Source organism: Durio zibethinus, chromosome 18 (genome assembly GCF_047325235.1).
Source record: "Durio zibethinus cultivar Kanyao isolate XHJ-2024 chromosome 18, ASM4732523v1, whole genome shotgun sequence".
Lineage (NCBI taxonomy): Eukaryota > Viridiplantae > Streptophyta > Magnoliopsida > Malvales > Malvaceae > Durio > Durio zibethinus.
The window spans coordinates 4,682,001-4,696,325 of record NC_143179.1 but is presented as its reverse complement, the minus strand read 5'-3'; the positions used below and the strand labels follow the sequence as shown (position 1 = coordinate 4,696,325).

Here is a 14,325-nt window from a genome sequence, read left to right as displayed (position 1 = left end):
TATTAATATTGAATTAATTAATAATTAAATACAATAATTAATAAAAATAAAAAAAGAACACAAAAAAAGATGAGGTCTGGTGCCAGTAGTGTCGTAACTCTAACCACTGGCACCAACCACCCATACAGCTATTAGACCAACCAACCCCTATAGCCTACCTTACTCATACCTTCAGCCTTCCTACAGCTAGTTAACTAGCCACCCTTATAGCTCCTAGCCATACCTACAGCCACCTCCTATAATCACCACCTATTTCACCCACTATCCCAGACACTCAGCTCCCTTCCCTTTTAGATCTTTGGACACACCCATAAACCTTAAGCTCAGACGCCCAGCTCTCCCAAACTCTCATACCTAGAAATTCCAATATTCTACACTTTCATACCCAGCGCCATAACCCAACAAAAATCACCAGCTAAACTTGTATCCCAAGATCACTTAGTTCAAGCCCCAGTTTCAAGCATCTAAGCCCTCTCTTACGCCTAAACCACAAGCCTTCATGCAACCCACGAAGCCCTTTTTATCCAGCCAACTAAATATCCAAGACATCTTAAGCCTCCATGCACCCTACCAAGAACCTTTGACTCTAGCCTAGCCTTAGACCCTATTCTCAAATACCTTCAGCACCCATAAGAAAGCAAACCAAAACAAAAAAAAAATCCATAAAAAAAACATAGAAAAACAAACGATCCTTTATGTATGGAGGAACCTCAGTGCCAAAGCCATCTTACAAGCAAAAAAAAATAATCATCAATTTAGTTAAAAAAAACACTAAAACTTCAAACCTTGATCTACGTTGATCGAGGTTATTTTTTACAAAAAAGATAGATCTGAGCTAAGAAGGTCAAAAGAAATTTTTTGATGATGTTTGGCATTTTTTGATCTCCGACGACCATTGGCAACGACCATCGGTAGCTACCTCAAGCAATGACCGATGTGACGGTATGACATCGGACTCCGGCTAAGCTAGAGAGAATTTTTAGAGGTTAGGATTTTTTTTTTGAAGGAAAAGATAAAATGAACAAAAAAAGTTAACTTTTATATAGAAGCCAAGTAACAAAATGATTTCGTTTTGGGCAATGGAGGATCTGCGCATGCCGTGACCTGACCTCGGATTTGCGCAAACTAACTCATTGATCCGTTCCTTCAACAGCCCCTGACCAGCCCGATTGAATCAGACCAGATCAGACTAAACCATTGACCAACTATCGAACTGCCCAAACCGCTGATCAAACCGTTGAATCGCCCGAACCGATTGAACAAGTGTTGACCGGTCTAGTTCAGGTATTTTTGTTTTTTTATTTTTTAAAATTTTTATATTATTTTAGTTTTATTTATGCATGTTTAATACCTCTAAATCTGTTAGATTAAATATTTGTTGTTTTATAATAATAATAATAATTGATAATAACAACAATAATAAAAAATGATTTCAAATTTTATATTTATATTTTTCTTTATTGCTAATAACCCAAGTGTTAAATAAAAATTATTAAATGATTATAAAGTAAACTAGTAATAAGAAAATTTCACTGCCTAGATGTTGAAGGGAATATAATTATGTTTTAAATAATGATAATTCTACCTAGATGTTAGGGAATTGTTAAAAAAAACTAATAAATAAATTAAATATTATTGACAATAAATTTTCATATAAAAAAATTTTTTAAAATAATTTTTAAAAAAATCATAACAATCAAATTTGCTCCGAAAATTTGCTTAGATATTAGAGATTTTTAGAGATGTTCGTGTTTTTTTAAAAAATCTAAAACCCTAAACACTAAACCCTAAAATCAAAACCCTAAAACCAAACCCTTAAAACCCAAACTCTTAAATTGAAACCTTAAAATCCCAAACCCCAAAAATTAAAAAATCCAAACCCTAAACCCCTCCAAACCCTGAACATCGAAACTCTAAACCTCAAAACCCTAACTTTAAAACCATAGATCCTTAAAACCCTAAAATCCAAAACCTTAAAATTCAAAATCCCAAACTCTAAAATCCTAAACTCTAAAATTAGCACACAACCCCAAATCATCATAAAAAAGTGTCCAAACCTTAATACATTGACCTAAACCTATGCCCAGAATTATCTCAAAACTCTAAGGATACGGGTAAAAATCTCACATGAAATGATTTATTCCCAAATGTTGCTTAGACGATGGGGTATTTAAAAAATTTTATTTCATAAAGTTTTTCATATGAATCCTTAATTCGCATTAATAATAGGATTAATAAACAAAAAAGTATAATAGTAAATTGAGATCTTAAATATAAACAGTTGTACCTAAACTTTGCTTAAATGTTGAAGAGCCATGGCGATCTCATTATACTTGAGAACCTAACTTTAAAATTGCATTTCATCACCTTACATAATATTCATCGGTTTACATACGTTATCATGTTATTGTTGGCAATCGTTTGCATTTCTCTATATTTAATTTTTATTTACTACTTGATAATAAAATGTTCTATATAAAAAAAGCACTACGTTTTTTAAAATTATGATATTATAAAATAAAACAAAAATAATATTCCAAAGAAAATAATTCTTCGTACTCTACCTAGATGTTAAAAAATCACTAATAATTATCTTCCCCAAAGAATGTTATTTTCATTTTCAAGGAATGTCGTGGTTAATATTAGTAAAAAAAGTTATATTTAAAGTTTTGTCTAGATGTTGAAAAATTTAAAAATAATTTTTTAACTTAAAAATTTCCTCGATGCTCCTAAATGAAGAATTTTGATAAAGTTAATTTTTTTAAAAAAAATAATAAAAGGGAGTTATTATTAAATTTCAAAATAAAATTATTTTATCTAACACCAAAAATAGCACATGATTAATTGATACCTATTTATAGGTGTTGTGAGGATGCTAATCATTCTCCATATATAACTGACTCTCGGATCTAACCTGGTTTTCGTAGATCAAAATTTATCTTTTTGATAAACTTTAAACATGCTTTTATAGTTTTATTAAAAAGATAAATTTTTGGGTAGCCAATCACACCCTAAAAAAGATTGGTAGCGACTTCTCCCTTTTTTTATTTTAAAATTCTTTACGTTTGGCAGTCCCAAAACCGTTACGACAGCTTAGTGATTCCTCCCATCTTTTTTTATTTTAGAAATTTTTACGTCCGGTGGTCTCAAAACTGTTACGACAACAGTCAGTTCTATTGTAGGATGTAACATTTAGATAGATGCCTGATGTAAGTGTTTATATTTATACTGGTTAATAATGACTTACCTATATATTAATTTTATCTAACCATTATAGTTTGTTGTATTTAAGGGTTCAAGTTTGATTATGTATCATAACAATCTACTATGAGGTACGTAACATTTACAAAGTGATACACAAAGTCTAATGTTGAATCTTACTCCAGCTTCTAATGAAGTAAGTTAATTGCAAATTTGGTTTTTAGTTGGCTTTTGGGTTATTGCAAGATTATATTTTTTAGTAATTTTTATCTTTGTATGCAATTTAGGGTTCAACTTCTCTTTCACAAAGTCTAGCTTCAAAGAAAATCTTGTTTAAAGATGTTGCCCAAAAGCCTATGGCCAAGCAACAAAAAGTCTAGATGTTTGCACGATGAATGAAGTTTGCAATGTGAAAGAGAAGCTTGTTTTGTCTAGAGCCATATTTTTTGTTAGAACATTATAATTTTTTGTTAGAACATTGTGTTTCATTATGTTGACAAATTTTAGTGTAGTTTAAAACATTGTGTTTGATTTTGCTGGGAAATTTCAATGTAGCTAGTTTAGGGTTTGAACTTGCTAGCATTAAAGTGTACAAAACTATGCAAAATATAGAATTGTAGCTTGTTTAGGGTTTGTCTAGAACTGTACTTTTTGTTAGAACATTTAGTTTTTTAAAGTGTACAAAACTTGTTGGCATTGAAGTGTACAAACTTATATTTTTTTGCCATTTGAAATAAAAATATGAAATTATTACTTATGTGTAAAAGTGTTAAACAAACTTGTAGTCATTTCTACAAAATACAATTATTATTACTTATGTATGTGAACAATAACCATTACTTATAAAAGTGTTCTACAAACTTGTTACTACCAAACAATAGTCAACTGTTTCCTATTCTATTCTCAGGATCATTCCATTGATTATGATATGAACATAATCATATTATACAAAATATGTAAGTTTAAAAATATACTACTTTATGAATAAACTTGCATTAATACCCATGAAACATATTCATAATACACAAAATGTGCAAGTTTACAAACATAAATAGCTTCCAATTGATAGCATACATATTACAAGCCAAATACCCTAAATAGTATACTAAATTTTGTTCAATTTCTTTCCAACGACAACATAAAAATAACTATAATCAAGCACATTGCAATCCACTTTCAGTTTTTATTCTTACAGTTGTTGTTATTTGCATTATCTGAAGAGACTTGATTTTGGTTTTTCATTCTTCACAGCCTTTTTAATAAACCTAAAATGATTGTCTTGTAGTGTTCATTTATTGGAGGATCACACCATTGAAAAAACTCATATGCGCCAAGTTGCTACAAATTTAAACAAAAATCATCACCAAATTAAAGGAATAAAAACAAACTAAATTAAAGAAATAAAAATCATAAAAACAATAATTTGCTACCTATTATTGCTATTTGCTACCTATATTAAAAAAAGTATACCCTAATTTGTTATGTTCTTAAATATCTATAAAATTCAAAACCAATAATTGTGTTTACATATTCAAAACTAATATTCAAAATCCATTGTATGTTTGTTGTGTTGTCAAAACCCTAAACTCAATTAATAAAAAAAAATACAATGATGTGTGCTTACCCCATAATTGTTACAATTGAAAAATTGACAACCTAGGTCAGTGTTAGTTCATGATATCCTAATTCAAGCTTGTTAACCACAATGACAAAATAGGTAATAAGCCGATATCTTTCATATGGCAACTCGTAACTTTTCTCTTTCGAGCCTTAGCTCCTCTTTTCAACCCTCAATTCCTTGTTTTCAACCCCCAAATTCTCCTTTTCAAACTCCATTTCTTTTCTTCTTCAACACCCAAAAAATTGCAATAGTTTTTTATAAGCCTATATCTTCTGTACGGTAACCTGTAGCTCCTCCCTTTCAACCTTTAGCTCCCCCATTTCTCTTTAACACCTGAAACATTAACAGGATCTCACAAGTTTCTTTATATATATATATATATATATATATATATATATATATGGTTAATTTTTTTTTAGGTAAAACATTAAAGTTTCTTTTACTTTTTTTATTTGCTTAGTTGGCATTTAAAAAATTTCACATAATACAATTTGTTCAGATTATGTGTCATGCCACGTAAGATTTACGATCAATTTAGATGGTCCAACAAAATAAGAGACTACATTGACACACGTTTGGGCAATTGGGGACTCGATTAGAACTTTTTAAAGTTTAGGGACCAATATAGAATTTGACCTATAGTTTAAGGACCATACGTGCTATTAACTCAAGATTAAAATATATTAAAATTTTATATATTTCATACATAATTATAAAATATTAAATTTAAAATTTTATTTTTTTTTGTTGTAATATAACTTATTAGTTAGATTTTTTGTTTTAAATAAAAAATAAATATTCAAAACTTAAAATTAAGTCAAAATTTTCAAATTCCTTTTTTAAAAAATTCAATACATTTAAAAAAATGTATATTTTCTATTAAAATATTATTTTACTCATAAATCACAATAAAAATATTATTTTCTATCAATTTTTTAAAAATATTAAATATATTTTGTTTTTCCTTTTTAGATATATACTATAAAATATGTTTTTGAAAAAGAAAAACAAAAGTTTTTTAAATTATATTATTATTTTATATGAATATAAAGTTTTTAACAAAAAATAGATTCAAAATGGATTTTTTTTATGAAAAATAAATTTTTGAATAGATTAATAAAAATATTTTTTAAAATGATATGAATATTTTTACATAATATTTTAAAATGATATGGAGTTTTTATTTAATTTCTTAAACAGATATAAACATTTTTATTTAATTTTTAAAAAAGATATAGAATTTTTTAAAAATTATTTTGAAAATTTTAACTTAATTTTAATTTTTAAAAATATATTTTCTAATAAAAATATTATTTTATTGATAAATCACATCATAATAAAAATTAAAAAATATTTTAAATTATAATATTTTATAAAATATATTTGAAATATGTAAAAATCAAAATTTTCTTTAATTATTTTTATTTTTTCCTTTTTATTTTTTATAAAATATATTGGAAAAAGGAAAATAAAAGATATTTAATATTTTAAAAATATATTTTGGATCAAAAATAAAATTTTTATTATGATTTATGAGTAAAATAATATTTTTAATAGAAAATAATTTTTTGTTCTTAAAATGATATTGAATTTTAAAAAAAGAATTTGAATTTTTAACTTAATTTTAATTTTTAAAAATGTATTTTTTATTGAAAACAAAAATATAACTAATAAATTATATTACAACAAAAAATATAAAAATATCATTTTAAATTTAATATTTTATAACATATATATAATATAAAATTTTAAGATAGTTTTATTTTTTATCGTTAAATTTTGAAAAAAATTTATTTTGATCCATTCTTTGCTACATAAAAGCCAGTTGACATCATCACGTATGGCAACTAACATTTACTATTAATTGAGATGGTTTTATAGATAAAAATACTAAAATAAGACAAATTTAGGTAATTGAAGATGCAATTAAAATTTTTTAAATGTTAAATATCAAAATAGAATTTAAATCAAATTTTAAGAATTACGAATATTATTAACCTTTTTTAAATAAGTAAACAGCACTTGAAAAATGTGTGAACCTTTATCGATTGTGTGACTACCTAGTAGATTCCAAACTCGAAAATTAGGTAGAATGCTTTCTTTTCACAATTGAATTTGACTCAACCTAACTTTGGGCATTCCTTTTTTATTAGTATTTATTTGGATAGGAGCTATGCAAAATCTTTATATATATATAAATATATATATATATTTATTTATTTATACATATGCAAGAAGTAGTATTGTTAAATTTAAAATTTAAATTTCAATACTTGTAATGTTTTTTTTTTTTAATTTTGGGGACTTTTTTCATTCTTATAAAAAAAAAAAAGAATGAAGTAATAAATTATATATTGACATTTTTTTCTTATTGCATTACTTTTATATACTAATTTAACTTGAATTATCAAGTATAATGGAAATAAACAAGATCTTACCTAACCAAAACCAGAATTATGATTTATGACTGCTTTAAAGATATTTAATTGATAATTTTCCAAGACTTTTTGTCTTTTGGATGTACAATATTTCTAATAAATTGGAATAATGGTTGTCATGTTGTAAAAGGGAAGAAAGAGATAAAGGGAAAGAAATTATGATAAATTGATATTTTATTTTATTTTTCTACTTGATATTGTTACAATTTGAATTTTAATCATTAAAACTAATAGTTTAACATTCTATATTCTATTACCAGATAACATGACTGTAAATAAATATTATGGTATCGTTCAACCATTGGATTAAAATGCTTTCATGATAAGAATCTATATTTAGTAAAGTTTTGAAGACACTTATAATGGCATCTAACAAGCTTGTGATCTATGCAATACACAAGTTAGTTGTTTACTTAAATATTTGTAAACACATAAAAATTAGTATTTTATAGACACCTATATCTAAAATTAAAAAATTATAACATATTTAAAATTCAAATATTGAAATAATATATTAAAAAAATAAACTTGTTAAAAAAATAAATATGATAAATATTTTTAAAATCTTAAAATAGAAAATACATGATAAAAAAATAAATAAATAACTTGCATCTATACCTATATGTTTATGTCATTAATAAAAATAAGTTATATTTATTTTTAAAAATATTAAATTATATTATGCAGTTTTTTTAATCCAAATAAAATTTTGGGATTTTATCTACTCCAATTAAATAAAATTTAATTTTTATTTTGAGTCAAATAAAAAACTTTCATTACTAATAACTTAGTTATAGCCGGCAAAAATAATATCTATAATACTTCTCTGGTATTCTTCTATCTAAATAGTATCATCATCAGTAATGCAAAGTTTAAACTGTACTAAAACATTTCCAAACATAATTGGCTTCTAGTATAATATGCTTTACACAACGAAAAATGGAATCTCTTCTCCTAAGCCTTGCTTCATCTGCAAAGTTACCTATCATTGAAATGTATGTTAAAAATCAGTTGGATCAGGTTTATTATGCCTAGTGCATCTCTTTCAAGCACTATGTATATCTTACGTCCTCAACAACAATAATTTAAGAAATATTTATTTTTTTCAATTTAGTTTAAATAGATTGACTGAATTAAATTTATTTAGCCAATTTTCTAAGGTTTATATCATCTAAATTTATTTAAAATCCATATATAAGAAATAATATTAACATACCTAAATTTCAACAGAACACTTGATAAGAAAAAATTTTAAATTAAAAAGATAATTTTTTATTTTTGAATTTTAAATTAAGAATGATTGATTTGATTTTTTATTATATTTTAACTATAAGTTAAATCAAAACATAAATAATTAAATATACATATGATTCAGTTTAAGTTAAATATTAAAAGATTTGGATAATTAAATAATTTTTTAATTTATTTATTTGATAAATAGCATAAAATTAAAAATTATCTTACATGTTGATGTTTTATTATTTTGAATAATATATAATTAGATTTAGATATATTTGGATAAAAATGGATTTAAATTCAAATCAATATTTATATATTTTGAATATTTAATATGATTTAATGATTTAATTTAAAAAAATTTTATATTTAATTATTTTAAATAATATTTAATTAATATTATCTTACATGTCATTTAAATAAATTACCCAAATAAAAATCTAAATAAATAAATTTTACCAAATTTGTATGTATATTATAATATTATATTATATATGATTGCCAACCATAGAACAAGAAGTCAAGAGAAACATAGGAAACTTGGAAACTTGCTAAAAAGACAATTAGTAGCCATGGCCTGCCTATTAAATGGGTTGAAATTTTAACAGGATAGCCAAGCCAACAAAAACAAACCACCACAAACGGCCGAACACTAAGAAAAGATGGACCAATCTCAGCCTCACAAGAGAAGGGCAAGGAAGGGGGATCATTGATTCATAGATTTTAACAATGGTTTAAAGTTGGAGTGGACAAATGCTATTGGGCTAACCCTAACACTCAATCCCCAAAACAAAAAACACTAAAAAAATACCCAACGTGGACCCTCACCAATATAAACAGACCATTAATATTTGTTTGGGCTACGATCTCTACGTTTTACACGTGTCTTCACTTACCGTAAAAAGACGCAAAAAAATTTAAGTACGAGTTGGGGTGGGCTGGCTTTGTGGTTCGTTCCAGCGTTGCGTAGATAGATCGAAGTCATGGTTTGTTTATGTTTTTGCCGTGCAAAGCTGAATGAACCAATAAGGAACTGAAAATTTTGTTTTCAAAGTATTTAGTAGGTTAGCCGATTGGAGTTGGAGCAGTGGACGGTGGACCTTTCTCCCCAAGTCCAATACCCAAAAATAAATAAATAATGAAGACCTCTATCCCATTTCAAATTTTAATCTCAAAGTCTCACCCCACGTTGCCTTATCCCCAAGTAAAGCCGAAAGTCCCATCCCAACAACTACTACTACTCTCCTCCTTTCAGGTCCAATTAGCCCTTTCGGGTCTGTTCTAAGCCCAAATCCTCTTCCTCCCTCTCCCCTTTCTTCCTGCAAGACTCTAGATCCCTTAGCGTTCAAAAGTCGCTTTCCGGGCTTCAAATCCGCTGCCAGATCGCTTCTCTTCGGGTTTTTGACCGGTATAAAAACTTACCCTTTCCTAATTTTTTTGTTCCTTTGTTTGACCCTAATTTCACCTTTTCTTTTTGTTCCCTACTGAATTTTTAATGTTTGCTTCCTTATTCATTGGTATTATGAGTTTTGGATTTTGATTTTTAGGGTTTCATGTTTCATGGTTTGAGAGAATTGTGATGATTACTTTTGATTAGATTTAAAAAAATGAGAGATTGTTGGATTTTTGTCTTTACAGTTATGGAAGTTGAGACTTTGTTTCAACTTTTAAATGCAACGACGTGTTCCCTCTTTTGTTATACATATTGCTTTCGTTTCTTTGCTTCAGGCTTCGATGGGTTTTGAGTTTTGATGATCCGGGTGGGTTGTAGATTCCTCTCACAAGTCCTGTGTTTTTCTTTAGACGTTACGTTAATGGGTTTTTGTTCTAGTTGGTGTTCTGCAAACATGGGTTTTTTTTTTTTTTTTTCATTTTCCCTTTTTGATCTGGGCAGATGAGTTTCGATTTGATCTTAGAAATTCAATTGGGTTTCACTTTCGCTTGATCTGGGCTTTTCTTTTTCTTCATTTGTTTTTTCAAGTATTATATTTTTGAAACCCTAGATCTATTTCTTTTTCATATTAGACCATGTCAGATGTTACTCGTCAAGCCCATATAGATATGAAATGCCTATTTTATCCCCGGCCCGTAAGGTAGTCTTTTGACTTATACCGACTTATCGAGTCATATAATGTTAAATGCTTTTATATGATTTGGTGTTGGAATGGACCCACTGGTCCAGGCCCAATGATTCCTTGACCCAGTCCCAGTGGTCTAACGTCTATCTTGTGAGTGAGATGGAATGTACCTGCCGCGCGATTCGAGAGCCGAAGTTTTCAGCAATAGGCAAAAAAACAATAAAGATGAAACCCAGGAAACTTGGCTTCTCCTCCGTATCAAAAAGAAAAAGGAAAAAAAAAAGTGAAATGAAAACAATCAAACTCTAGACAAGATGTCTTAAATGTAATTTGTCCCACGAGCCAATGGAAACATGCACTAAGTTGTAATGTCTTTGGTCTGGAAAACATCCTAAAAAGAACAATTTTCATGATTTCAGCCCTATTGTGGATTTAGAGACCCAGTATAAAATTTGTGTTGCATATGTAAAATAAGGTTTAGTTGATGGTAAAGTCATTGTTAGATTATTTTATTTTTTTCTTCCCATCAAAGCAGCTCTTATTTGTAATCCTGGATTTCCAGCACATGGACATTACCGAGTGTAGCATGCACATCTCATGTAAATGTAATATTAAAATGTCATAGTTCAGCAAGAGTACCGTTTTACACTAACTATACCCATAGCATGCAACCCTTGCAACATTGAGGGCATGCCCAATAGCCTTGACTTAAATCCTGACTGTTTTGCTGTTTAAAATTGAAATGAATTAGGGCTTTTTTTTTTTTCTCTGGAACCTCTTGGTATGTAGTAAGCCTCTATGTAATGATGATCTCAAAGCTGAGAAGATTCTGTTGCAAAGGGGCTCTCTCTCTCTCTCTCTCTCTCTCTTTTGAGTTGTGAAAACCGGTAAATTGCTTTGGCAAAAACTCATCATTTCCTGTATTTTCTAGCATCCTAGTTGTGCTAGCCTTATGGTATTTGGAACTACCCTTTTGTTATGTTATTAAATACATATTTTGATTGCTTCTTTAAAATCTCTTTTGCTGTCAGTAGCAGGTTTACTTCTAGACAGCAATGGCAGAAATGACAGAAATGGAAACAACCCCCGGGGAGAATAACAATGATTTGGCGCTGATCACTCCTGAAACACAGCCTAACAAGCGAAGGAAAAAGAAGTCCATAGTTTGGGAGTACTTTACCATTGAAAATGTGAGTCCAGGATGTAGAAGAGCATGCTGTAAGCGTTGCAAGCAAAGTTTTGCTTATAGCACTGGTTCCAAGGTAGCAGGTACCAGCCATCTCAAACGTCACATTGCCAAAGGAACCTGTCCAGCACTCTTACGTCACCAAGATAACAATCAAGTGACTCCATATAACCAAAGCATGGGTGGAAGTGAAACACCAAAGAGACGCTACAGATCTCCTAGTTCACCTTACATTCCGTTTGATCAGGATCGTTGCCGCCATGAAATTGCAAGAATGATCATCATGCACGATTACCCTCTTCACATGGTTGAGCATCCTGGGTTCGTAGCATTTGTTCAAAATCTTCAGCCTCGGTTTGACAAAGTGAGTTTCAACACCGTTCAAGGGGATTGTGTCGCAACTTACCTGAGGGAAAAGCAAAGCCTCATGAAGTTTATTGAGGGTATTTCTGGACGCTTTTGTCTTACACTGGACATGTGGAGTTCAAATCAAACACTGGGCTATGTGTTTATAACCGGACACTTCATTGATAGTGACTGGAAGTTGAATATACGGGTTCTCAATGTCATAATGGAACCATATCCTGATTCAGATTCTGCTCTAAGTCATGCTGTTGCCGCTTGCCTGTCAGACTGGAGTTTGGAAGGCAAGTTATTTTCGCTCACCTTCAATTATCCTCCAAGTGAAGCTGGGCTGGAAAATCTTAGGCCTTTACTCTGCACTAAGAATCCCCTTATTCTTAACGGTCAGCTGTTAATTGGAAATTGCATAGTTCGTACTTTGAGCAGCATGGCAAAGGATGTGCTCGGAGCAGGGCAAGAGATCATCAAGAAAATCCGTGATAATGTAAAGTATGTGAAGGCATCAGAATCCCATGATGATAAGTTTGTTCAAGTTAAAAACCAGCTTCAAGTGCCAAGTGAAAAGACCGTATTTCTTGATAATCAAACTCAATGGAACACAACATACCAAATGCTTGCGGCCGCTTCTGAATTGAAGGAAGTGTTTAATTGTTTGGATACTTCTGATCCAGATTATAAGCTAGCCCCATCAATGGAAGACTGGAAGCTGGCTGAGACTTTATGCACTTTCTTGAAACCTCTCTTTGATGCAGCCAGCATCCTTACAACTACAACTAGCCCTACTGCAATTACATTCTTTCATGAAGCATGGAAAATACATGCGGATTTGGGTCGTTCAATCATTAATGAGGATCCCTTCATCAGCAATCTTGCAAAATCAATGCAAGAAAAGATCGATAATTACTGGAAAGATTGTAGTGTGGTTTTGGCACTTGCAGTAGTCATGGATCCTCGATTCAAAATGAAGCTTGTTGAGTTCAGTTTCACAAAAATATATGGTGAAGATGCTCCCACACATATCAAAATTGTTGATGATGGAATTCACGAGCTCTTTCTTGAATATGTGGCACTTCCACTGCCTTTGACACCAACTTATGCAGAAGAAGGAAATGCTGGAAATAATGGAAAGACTGACGAATCTCATCAAGGAAATCTTCTTTCTGACCACGGACTTAACGATTTTGATGCCTACATTATGGAGACCACTAGCCAACAGATGAAGTCTGAACTGGATCAGTACTTGGAAGAATCCTTGTTACCCCGTGTCCAAGAGTTTGATCTGTTAGGTTGGTGGAAGCTGAATAAGATTAAGTATCCAACTCTTTCAAAGATGGCTCGTGACATTTTGTCGATTCCAGTATCTGCTGCAGCTCCTGACTCGGTCTTTGATATCACATACAAGCAACTGGATGAGTACAGAAGCTCCTTGAGACCAGAGACCGTGGAAGCCCTAATCTGTGCCAAGGATTGGCTTCATTATGGATCTGAAGTTTCAAATGCACTTGTTAAAATGGAATTTTAGATGTAGATCTTACTTCCATCAGAGTATCATGGTGAGGTTGCCCTATTGGACATATTTAGTTTACTATTTCACTATTAGGCTTCTATTTTGTACTATTAGAAAGAATTCTATGGATGCTTGGACATGAAAACTTAATTGCTAGGGTAGTTTTTGCTAGTGCATGCTTCTTTGAAGGTTGTACTGGGCACAAAAAAGTCCCTAACACCAAGTAGGCTTTTGACAGGGTTAGACCACGGACTAGTCTTAAGCTCCTGTAGCTTCTGTTAGGGACCGGAAGACTATCCTGTCTTTTGCTTCTTATTCAGATGGATGTACAATGCAGATTTGCATATTTGCATGTCGACCTAAGCAGCTAAAACAACGACACAATCGGAAGAAATCATTCTGAATTGCATCTCTGAACTTAGTCAAGACAGAACGAAACTGAATCAAATACAATCTGGGTAACTATTATTTGCATCTTGATTTTTGAGTTGCTTGGTATGTTGCCGCCTATTCATAGCAAGGCTAATCGACATTCACACTTTGACTTGACCATTATCATCTCGATCATTTTAGGAAGGTTAGTTAAGTCATTTTCAATTTTTTCAAAACCAAAATGTACTTATCGCTTACCCCTACTTAAAAAATCAAAAGAAAAAAAAAAAAAAAACCAATCCCGTTAAATTAAGATTAAGAAT

The 14,325-nt window shown here is 30.0% G+C and overlaps 1 pseudogene across 3 annotated transcripts; it reads left to right on the top strand.

The window, feature by feature from the left end:
* Window positions 1–9,442: 9,442 nt before the first annotated feature.
* Window positions 9,443–13,974, top strand: LOC111299031 (zinc finger BED domain-containing protein DAYSLEEPER pseudogene; annotated as a pseudogene). 3 transcript variants are annotated; one of them, XR_016329638.1, is made up of 2 exons: window positions 9,443–9,904; window positions 11,612–13,974. The product of XR_016329638.1 is annotated as a zinc finger BED domain-containing protein DAYSLEEPER pseudogene, transcript variant X2 (transcript). The 3 variants fall into 3 exon arrangements; XR_016329639.1 differs by having other exon boundaries at window positions 9,445–9,904; window positions 11,606–13,974; XR_016329637.1 differs by having other exon boundaries at window positions 9,578–9,904; window positions 11,609–13,974.
* Window positions 13,975–14,325: the final 351 nt, after the last annotated feature.